The 9,838-nt window shown below is 44.2% G+C and overlaps 1 pseudogene; it reads right to left on the bottom strand.

The window, feature by feature from the left end:
• Nucleotides 1-402: 402 nt before the first annotated feature.
• LOC112071672 (receptor tyrosine-protein kinase erbB-3-like) overlaps nucleotides 403-9,838 on the bottom strand; it is a 20,176-nt pseudogene continuing 10,740 nt past the window's right edge.

The following is a 9,838-nucleotide window of genomic DNA, read 5'->3' on the forward strand; positions in this document are numbered from 1 at the left end:
GGCTGAATCTGTGCAGAAGATCTAGATGCTGCTATAGGCCCTCTTTGGTTGGGGACAGAAGCACCAGATCATCAGCATACAGTAGACATTTGACTTCAGATTATAGTAGGGTGAGACCGGGTGCTGCAGTCTGTTGTAGTGCCCTCGCCAATTCGTTGATATATATGTTGAAGAGGGTGGGGCTTAAGCTGCATCCCTATCTCACCTCCCGGCCCTGTGGAAAGACATGTGTGTGTTTTTTGCCAATTTTAACAGCACACTTGTTATTTGTGTACATGGATTTTATAATGTTGTATATTTTTCCCCCAACACCACTTTCCATCAATTTGCCCTTATGCCAAATGGAGTTGAAAGTTTTTTTTTAAATCAACAAAGCATGAGAAGACTTTGCCTTTGTTTTGGTTTGTTTGTTTGTTTGTCAATTAGGGTGTGCGGGGTGAATACGTGGTCTGTCGTACGGTAATTTGAAATTTGAAAAGCCAATTTGACATTTTCTCAGTCCCTTGTTTTCACTGAMGAAATGTACAAGTCTGCTGTTAATGATGATGCAGAGGATTTTACCAAGGTTGCTGTTGACGCATAACCCACTGAAGTTATTGGGGTCAAATTTGTCTTCACTTTGTGCATTAGGGTGATGAGTCCTTGGTTCCAAATATTGGGGAATACACTGAGGAGGATGTTAAAGAGTTTAAGTATAGCCAATTGGAATTTGTGGTCTGTATATTTTATCATTTCATTTAGCATACCATCAACCCCACAGGCCTTTTTGGGTTGGAGGGTTTGTATTTTGTCCTGTAGATCATTCAATGTATTTGGAGAATCCAGTGGGTTCTGGTAGTCTTTAATAGTTGATTCTAAGATTTGTATTTGATCATGTATATGTTTTTGCTGTTTGTTCTTTGTTATAGAGCCAAATTGGAGAAGTGGTTTTTCCATACATCTTCGTTTTGGATAGATAACTCTTTGTGTTGTTGTTTGTTTTCCAATTTTCCCAGACGTGGTTAGATTCTATGGATTCTTCAATTACATTAAGCTGATTTCTGACGTGATGTTCCTTCTTTTTCCGTAGTGCATGTCTGTATTGTTTTAGTGATTCACCATAGTGAAGGTGTAGACTCCGGTTTTCTGGGTCTCTATGTTTTTGGGGTGGACAGGTTTCTCAATTTCTTTCTTAGGTTTTTGCATTCTTCATCAAACTATTTGTCATTGTAATTAAATTTCTTAGGTTGTCTGCTTGAAATGTTTAGATTTGATAGGGAAGTTAAGAGCTCAAATATACTGTTTAGGTTTTCTACTGCTAAGTTTACACCGTCACTATTACAGTGAAACATTTTGTCCAGGAAATTGTCTAGAAGCGATTGAATTTGTTGTTACCTAATTGTTTTTTGTTAGATTTTCCACACTACTTTCATTCCATCTATAGCATTTCTTAATATTATTCAATTCCTTTGGCTTTGATGCCTCATGATTGAGCATAGCTCTGTTCAATTACAGACACACACACACATACACACACACACACACACACACACACACACACACACACACACACACACACACACACACACAATCAAATGCAAAACTCAAAACTGTTGTAAAACAATTATATGTATCAGTATTAATTTTTCATGACAGCAATTCACATTATATTACATGAAAACGTATACATTTTTTGACAAAACAGTGCTCGTCTCCAATCACTTGCAATAACATAGCCAATACATGACTGAAATTCATTCATAAATGTTCATCAAGAATACTTCATTTCACATAGCAAACTATAAGCTACAAATGTACATTACATGGCAGACCTCACCCATGGAACCTCGAGGTTCCACGTAGGTAAACATTGGCTTCACCAGGAAGTGGAACAAGTTGAAGTGCAAACACAGGAATTTGATCCAGCATTAGTGTGTGTACGTTGGCCGCCTATTTCTGCTTTATGTATACATGCAATGTCTGTCTATGTACATTTTGTATGCTATGTCTATATATTTCTCCCTGTACTATTTGCCTTTGACTTATTGACAGTTTAGGCTCTCCTTTGACGTTGAGCTGCCTACTTGGTTACATTTCTGAGACCGTGATGTCACTATAAACGGATAGATAACATCAACGCTGCATAGGACATTTCTTTGCGTATGTTTCTTTGGTTCATGAGGTTTGGATGGATGATGTAAACTAACTGAGAATAGATACACAACATTACAAAAAAAAACTTCAACCAGTAATGTAGCGCTAAAAGAACACTACATTACCGGTTGAGCTGCACCAGAGCCTGATACATGATTATATCAAATATATTTGTCTGTGCTTGCATCATCATGGTTGTTGTTTTCTCAGTCCACATCATTATGTGCGCACAGCATCTGCCTTGAGGAACAGTCTGCTGTGCCAGTAGTCAGGGTTGTCAAACGATGTGTTACTGCTCGGCTCTACCACTCCCACACCGGAGCACACTTTGATGTACCCCTCCACCCCCAGCCCGGCACACCTGGTGCTCGTACCCCCCTCCACCTCAGCTGTGGTGGCCCTCCCCTTCCCTAGGACTGGGAGGTTCTGGTACTCTGCCTCCTGGTGGTCTACTCGCTGGGAGCCCCTGGAGTCCCCTCCAAAGGCATCCATCTCTTCATACTCCTCCACCTGGCTCTCTACCATAGCTGTGGAGCCATCTGGCCTTGTGTTAGGGCTGGGGCTGAAGCTGGGTTTTGGGCTGAGGCTGGGCTTGGGGCTAAGAGTGGGCTTGGGGAGGAGGCTAGGCTTGGGGCTGAGGCTGGGCTTGGGGCTAAGAGTGGGTTTGGAACGGAGGCTGGGCTTGGGGCTGGGCCCCACCTCTCGGCTGCTCTCTCGGAGGAGTCTGGGTTGTTTATTAGTATACTGGTAAACATCATCCTCCTCTCCAGCTTCCTCATCCTTCCTTTCTTCCTCCTCTAGGTCTTGACTCTTTCCTCCTTCTCTCTCTCGTTCTTCTGTCACTGTCCTCAAGTCAGCTGCTCGGCTCTCACGCCTCTCCCAGATGGGTCTCTTTGTGTCTGTGGTGTTCACGGTGCTGCAGATGTCCATGTATTCATACTCCACTACTGGCCCCTGCTCTGGCCTCCCCTGACCCTGAGAGGTCCCTCGGTTGCCAAACAAAGCAGCTCCACTGTCAGGCCTCTCAGATAGCGGCTGCAGCTCCTCTCCCTCTACTGATACAACTACAGCCACAGAACTGTCAGTGACCTCTGCTGGCCTCTGGCTTCCCCTCAGAGCAGCTGCAGTGCTTGGAGAGTCCCCCTCTAGTGGTGAGGGTGCTGTATTGTAGGTAGGGGAGGGCAGAGGAGAAGTTTTACACCATAGGACAGTTGAAGGCCCTTCTATCTGTACAGAGGTGACTCTGGGGGAGCGGGGCAGAGGGGACGGCTGTTTGGTCATCAGCTCATAGTCCTCGGTGGGGTCTGAGATGGTTGCCAATGGTGACAGTGGATTCTTATAGCTCCTAGAGCCCCTGAGAGATGCTCTACCTGGGTGAGAAGTTCTGGAGGCTGGGCAAGACAGGAGAGAATCTACCATGGAAAGGAGAAAACAGATATTAGAGAATAGAACTTAGAATCACTCCATCAAAACAGATTTAAAAAAATATCACATCCATTTGCTGTGTAGCCGTCACATCCAGGGGTCACCTCTCCCTCTCACCTCTCTCAGGAGTGCCCGACACTCCAGGCAGTACATATCCATAGTGGTCCTCCTCCTCCTCCTCCTCCTTCTCAGGCCTGTAGGAGGGTGACTTTGAGACTGCAGATTGGCTCCTATGCACCATGGTGGTGGAGGTGTGGTGGGTACTACTGCCACTACTGTCCCTGCCAGCCCTGAGCTGCTGCCTGCGCAGGCTGCCACTCAGTGACACTCCCTCTGCCAGCTCATTGTCCAGGCCACTGCCCTCTGACCCCTCCGACAGCGTCCGAGCTGAGTTCAGACGAGACCGCTGGGAGAACAGCTGTAAGAAGTTCACACAATGGAAAGTGTTTGAGGAAAACATTACACAAAATCATCATCATCAACAACAAGAGAAGTAGCAGCAACATCATCAACCTTACTATCTTCATAAATATCACCACCAAATGGGACTGGCAGTGGGATAGAGATGAACCCAAAATATATTTTTTATGTGTCTGGACTTCCTAGAGCAGTTATTGCCTTTTGGCAATGTTTAGCCATAATACTGATTTAAACAAAGTTATTTGGCAAAGGGGAGTCACACTACTGYTTGCTCGCAACTAAATATGTCTGGCTGTATTATAAGGCCAAGACCTCTTGTACTGAAGATGTGAGGTGTTAGGGCCAGTGGTGTCTGGCTATTCGAAGGTAGGAAATGACGGTGCTAATATCAAGATCTCCTTAGCTGTGATGTGTGATGAGTTGTGGTGTCTCACCTGACAGGGGTTATCTCCAGGGCCGGGGGTCATGGGTAGGTACCCTACTGGTCCAGCCTGAGAGGTCACACTGGAACTCTGAGAGGTCAAAGAGAGAGAGAGAGTGGTAAGGTTCCCCCTGTCCTTTTCTGACTAGGAATTTGCGTGCGTAACTCAATAGATGTCAATGAGTGATTAGTGCCAAAATTTGAGTTATGTGTGCAGAATACTGTAAGTAAGATTTACCCTATATGAGCTTATCCTCAAGCGAGACAGAGTCCTGGATGGGGACAAGGTGAGAGGAGGAGTAGCCAAACCGTCCTCCAATCCCTCTTCATCCTGGTCCTCCAGGCCCGCTTCCAAATTGGCAAGCGCTGATCCCCGTTGGTGGGATTCTTCTGGCCCCGCCTCTCCTCTGTCCTATAGGCAAAGCGTCATTAATAAGGGCCGTGTTCGAGACGATCAAAACCGTAAATTGTYAAAGAAAATATATCATTGGTAAATTGTGACTGACTYACTGATCTAAAAATAATAATGAATAGTTATTTATGACGAAAGGTTCTTTGTAGATCAGTCAGTCGGCAGCCGCCTGCACTGTCGGCTGCAATGTCAAACAAGCCCAATGACTTCTGTCAATGGGCCACTCAGGGACTTGGAATACGCTATGAAAGTGACGAGGCATTACGTCATACTTCCAGGGTCAGTCCCCTAATCAAAAATGCGGTCATTTAAGATAAAGTGGAGGCCGGAATTATTGGATCTCTTGCCAAAATAAATAATACAGATACTGAGCTACAGGTAACTGCCAAAATAATGKAAATACCTGAGTAAATGACGAATATAAAGTATATTGAAAGTAGGTGCTTCCACACAGGTGTGGTTCCTGAGTTAATTAAGCAATTAACATCCCATTGTGCTTAGGGTCATGTATAAAAATACTYGGCAGGCCATTATTTTGGCTACCATGGCTATGCCCCCATAGGATGACAATGCCCCCATCCACAGGGCACGAGTGGTCATGAGCATGAAAACGATGTAAACCATTGAACACTTATGGGAGATTATGGAGTGGCAGCGATTCCTGAGACATCGTTTACCACCACCATAAAAAAAACACCAAATGAAGGAATTTCTCATGGAAGAATAGTGTRACATCCCTACAATAGAGTTCCAGACACTTGCAGAGTCTATGCCACGGTSCATTGAAGCTGTTCTGGCTCGTGGTGCCCCAACGCCCTTTTAAAGACACTTTATGTTGGTGTTTCCTTTATTTACCTGTATAATGTATGCTCCAATTTTTATTAACTATTTTATTTTATACTAATAAAATTGCTCAGAGAAAGACATTTTGTTTAACAAGTAAAAATAAATAAATCATAATAATTATTGGATCCCATGTTTTCAATACACCAGTACCCTCCCTTTTGCGAGGATAAAGACACTGAGCCTTTTTCTAAAATGTTTTATGAGATTAGAGAACATATTGGGAGAGATCTTAGACCATCCCTCCATACAGCATCTTTCCAGATCCTTGATATCCTTCGCCTGTGCTCATGGACCACAGGTTTTCAATMGGTTTCAAGTTCAAAGACTGTGATGGCCATTGCAAAATGTTGATTTTGTGTTCAATGAACCATTTCTTAGTGGATTTTGATGTCTGCTATGGGTTATTGCCTTACTGAAAGAACCACCTGTGGATCTTCCGAGTTTCATAGGCAGCAGCCCCATAGAGATGATATGATGACTTAATATACACTATAACTTAAATATTTTATTAAAGTAATATGAATAAATGATGGTTAATAAGTGGTAAGCAGTAATGGGAAGTTACTACCATCATGGGACTTTTATTAATTGTTTTATTCTGCATTGTTACAGCATTCAAGCATCGCTTCCATAGCGTATAGACAGGAAAGTAATATAGCACTGTAATCTTTTCCTTACCTTGATGACAAGGTAGCGAGGCGGGTCTCTTGCCATGCGAATAAAGTCATTGGCCAGTTCTTTGAAGGTTGGTCGAATATTCTCGTCAATCATCCAGCCTGGTAATAGAAAACAATAAGATTTTTAACGTTCAAGGTTGCTGGGGTGCAGCGGCTGGCACCATGCATATACTGTAAGAGTATGAGAATGTTTGCGTGTGTCAAAGAGCACCGAGTGAGAGGTATGTTATGTGTTAGTCACCCAATGGAAAAGAAGGAGAACACATGTCATTTTAATAACAGCATTTCAACTATTAATGTTCTGACGGGGATCGTTTGTGGGCAAAACCGTACCCATAAAGTTAGGAGAATTTCAAAAGTGTGCTGGTATTTTTCCTCGTATCCCATGGCATTTGTGTCGGTCGTTGGATGTGCATAGTGTGTACATTACTTTGTACGGTTACTCACACTTAACCATGACCATGTACACGTCTATGGTGCAGATGTGGGGCTGGGACAGACGCTCTCCCTTCTCCAGGAGGCTGGGCACGTCCTGTGGCTGCATGGAGGCGTAGGGCTCTGCCCCAAATGACATCATCTCCCACACTGTCACTCCTGGAGACGGGAGAGGTGATGCATAATGATGACAGACGGGGCGGACAGGCGGACGGACACAGACATACTGTACATACACAAACAAACATGTWATAAAATGACGATCATGCTGCCTTACCGTAACTCCAGACATCACTCTGATGAGTGTATCTTCGGAACAGGATACTCTCCAGGGCCATCCATTTTATGTTTATGGGAGTCTGGAAGTAACATAAACCACGTTTCCATACCATATAAAAAGAAATCACGACAGCTGTGATGGAATCAGGACGTTTTGATACAATTTTATAAAGACAGACAGATTATTTGTTGGTTCTACATGGTGGGATCTTTCTGTGTTGGTAAAATGTATGATGCGCGAAATGGCGGAGGAAATGCCTTTATGTGCAAATATTGATATAATAACCATCATATCGAAGTAAACTTAGAGTCATGCGATGATATGGTGTGTGGTCCTCCCACTTCGACTCGGGAATCCATGCAGTTTATTAGGCTACAGATGAAATAAATAAATGATGTTGAATAATTTATGATGAACTTCACAGGGAGGTCAAAGTGCACGGTGATCCTCATGCTTCTTTCCAATAAATATCGAGGGTTTTATTTTGGTGACATGATGATCGATGCTTGACTGCCGTTTGACCCCCCAAAATAGTTTRGCTCTTATTCGTAATAATCTCATCAGGTAGACCACCCTACCTGCACTGTATCTGKAAGCTGTTGGCTAGAACCCACGTACCAAGACCAGAATAGGCACATTTCTATTCAACGCAACAGGTTTTGTGACAAAACTATCAGGTAGAGTTTAAAATCCGATAGTAAACACATTGTACTTCAGATTTTTACTTGGTATATGAAAACCTAAGCGAAAAAGTACATTTAGTGTGTATTACGTCATCACGCACTGATTTTCTTCCCGCAACAAGTCCATTTGGTGGAAACAGACCAGTAGTGGAAAATGTGCATATTTTCTTTATAGAATATTCGCATGAACATCTGTCGCCAATTGGATGGAAACCTAGCTATAGAAACAGAAAGGGAATTATAACGACCGCCGCCGGGGATGAGAAGCAGGTACAGGCATCAAACATTTCATCAGGAATAGGCATAAAACAAGACGGGAACAGTGTCAGCACACGGGTATATAAGGACATAAGACAATCAATGCAGAAGCAGAGAACAGAGACAGATATAGGGAAGGTAATGACAGAAGTTATTGAGTCCAATAATCGCTGACGGGGGGCAGGTGTGCGTAATGATTGTGGCAAGAGTGCGCAATGCTGGGGAGCCTGGCGGGGAAGAGCGGGAGCAGGTGTGACAGGAAGCTCATTCTGTCTGTTATATTGGACAACCACATGTGAAATATTATATCTTGATAGATGAATTACGGAGAATGGAGCAGCGAATTCAGGATTCATGAGTCCTGAATCCTGATTACCTTGTTACTGTCACTGTAGACATATTTCTTGTCATCGGGATAGAGCAAGTCAGCCACGCCATAGTCAGAAATCTGGACGAAYTAATCACTTTTCAGCATCACGTTTCTCGCAGCCAGATTCCTGTGCACCATACAGTGCTCCTCTAGGTAGTACATGCCCTGAAGAAAAGATACACAAWGATTTCATCATAGAGGCCTGATAATAACAGTCAAAAACAAAGACTAGAGACTCAATAATAGAAACATAACGGTTTTTTTTCTCTGCTGTACCATAGTAAGAAAAAACMTTTTGGTTCCAGGTAGAAGGTTTTCACCAAAGGGTTTTTAAAGGGGTTCATTAAGGGTTCTTTGAGGTGAACAGGACCTGGAACCAAAAAGGGTTCTACTGTTTATTGATCGTGACCCTGTGAACTTACCTTAGCTATCTGCACACACCAGTTGAGCAGTCTCTGCGGGTCCAGGCTGTCTTTGTGTTGCCTGATGTGCTCCAGTAAGGACCCCTGGCTGCTGAGCTGGGTGACCAGCTGGAGACTGGCACCTGGGCAGACACCTAAGAGCCTGACGATGTAGGGGTGGTCCAGACTGCCCATGGACAACATGTGCTGCACGGGAGCACACACAAGAGTGAGAGAGGGAATCAGACAGTGCCACAAGACTGTGTAAGCTCACTGAGCTAAAGCCCAGGCATTTGCTACGGGGAGCTAACGCAAGTATTTAGGTCTCAGGCAAGGTTACTCTTCAATAAAAACCCACCTCAGTTACACAAACATATCTGGTGACAATAAGATTTGATTTGATAAGGGATTCTAGTGTATTCCGTCTAGAGGTTAGTATAGTTATTCAGTGTCGGTGTGTTAAGAGCGTGTGGTTCTTACATCAGTGATCTCGGTGAAGGTCTGTCTGCCTGTGCGGTCCTGGATGGTCTTTATGGCTACAGGAATCTTCACTGAGTCTCCCTCAGGGATCCACAGGCCTTTGTGTACGGTGCCAAACACTCCAGAGCCCAGGACTTTGACCTTTTTCAGCTCTGGGGCCCTCAGGATCCGGCATTGAACTGGCTCCCTTCTCTCCTGGCCCAGCGGCTCAAACTCTGGCAACACACACACACACACACACACACAACACACACACACACAACACAGCAGACACAATTACATTAAGCACACACACACACACACACACACACACCCACACACACACACACACACAACACACACACACCACACCACACACCACACACACACACACCACACACAGAACACACAATTACATTAGCACACACACACACACACCACACACACACACACCACACACACACACACCCCACACACACACAACACACACACACACACACACCAGAGACACAATACATTAGCACACAAAACACACACACACACACACACACACACACACACACACCACACACACACACACACACACACACACACAACACCACACACACCAACACACAC

The sequence above is a fragment of the Salvelinus sp. IW2-2015 genome, unplaced genomic scaffold (assembly GCF_002910315.2).
Source record: "Salvelinus sp. IW2-2015 unplaced genomic scaffold, ASM291031v2 Un_scaffold1678, whole genome shotgun sequence".
Taxonomy (NCBI): domain Eukaryota; kingdom Metazoa; phylum Chordata; class Actinopteri; order Salmoniformes; family Salmonidae; genus Salvelinus; species Salvelinus sp. IW2-2015.